The following is a 1,206-nucleotide window of genomic DNA, read 5'->3' as shown; positions in this document are numbered from 1 at the left end:
GTGAAAAATTTGCGAAAGGAAATACGGAAAAATACTGGCTTGGAATAAAAATTGGAAAATTAGCGAACTTAATATTTTTATTTTTCATAGAAGTCTTAATTAAATTTTTTGCACTGATATATACATATATACATATACAGTGGCGGTCAAATGTGGATGAATGGTGTTTCATTTTTAATATTTACAATGTTTTTCAAGCAACAATTTTTTGATATTTTTTTATAAAAATATGGTTCATGCTTTAACAAAAACAATTTCAATCACACTTATGAAAAAAAACCGCAAAATCCGTCAGCAAAAATTTTTTAGCCGCTCTAAATTTACACTTATTTTACTAAAATTGTATAAGCCTGTTAACGGCATACCCAAAAAATGTATACAAATTCTGGTTAAAAGGCTCGAAATTTAGATACAAATTTGTGGAATTTTTCTAAATTCTGTATAAAGTTTGAAAGTGTGGTTTATATGATTTTTATTAAAGCATGAAACATATTTTTATAAAAAATATCAAAAACAAAAATTAGCTCGAAAAACATTGTAAATATTAAAAACGAAACACCATTCATCCACTTTTGACCGCCACTGTATTGTCTGAGGCAGCTATGTCTCTGCGAAAACTCGCGTCAAAAGCTTCCAGTTTCTGTAATTGTTTTTGGGTAGATTAGAATAAAATTTGTCTATGTTATCATTCGTATGGCATACAAACTAGCGTTGCGGCCTGGTTTGATCTATTGTGCTATCTCTTGAAATATCACTTCAACCTTATATGTATATAAAGTTAAGCGCTTTGGGGTTGGTATGTTACATATTCTGGATGGAGATGATATTCGTTCTCCGCGGTGTATAAGTCCAAGGCTATTTATACGTGGGCAATAATTTAATATACCTACTTATGTATCTTCTAGGGTTTCCTCGCCAGCCACAAATCCTGCAGTTCTTCTCGCCAAAGAGTCCCATCTTTGTTAATTATACTTTAGCCTGCTGTGTCCTGTGAGCTTTATAGTAAGAGTTCTTAGATCCTCCTGGCTAAGTTTGAGAAGTCGTTCAGAGATTTCGCATAACGGAGTTATAAACAAGCGCAACTAGAGTTTACCGCCTTATTAGGAGCTCTGCTACATATGCTTTCTATGAACCACTACAGGCCATATAGGCTACGCTGTAGGGCTCGTAAAATTATCCGACTATTCGACTAATCGGTTAACCGAT

Source organism: Rhagoletis pomonella, unplaced genomic scaffold (genome assembly GCF_013731165.1).
Source record: "Rhagoletis pomonella isolate Grant_MI unplaced genomic scaffold, Rhpom_1.0 Rhpom_scaffold_00012, whole genome shotgun sequence".
NCBI lineage: Eukaryota > Metazoa > Arthropoda > Insecta > Diptera > Tephritidae > Rhagoletis > Rhagoletis pomonella.
Note: the sequence above shows the minus strand (reverse complement) of the source record.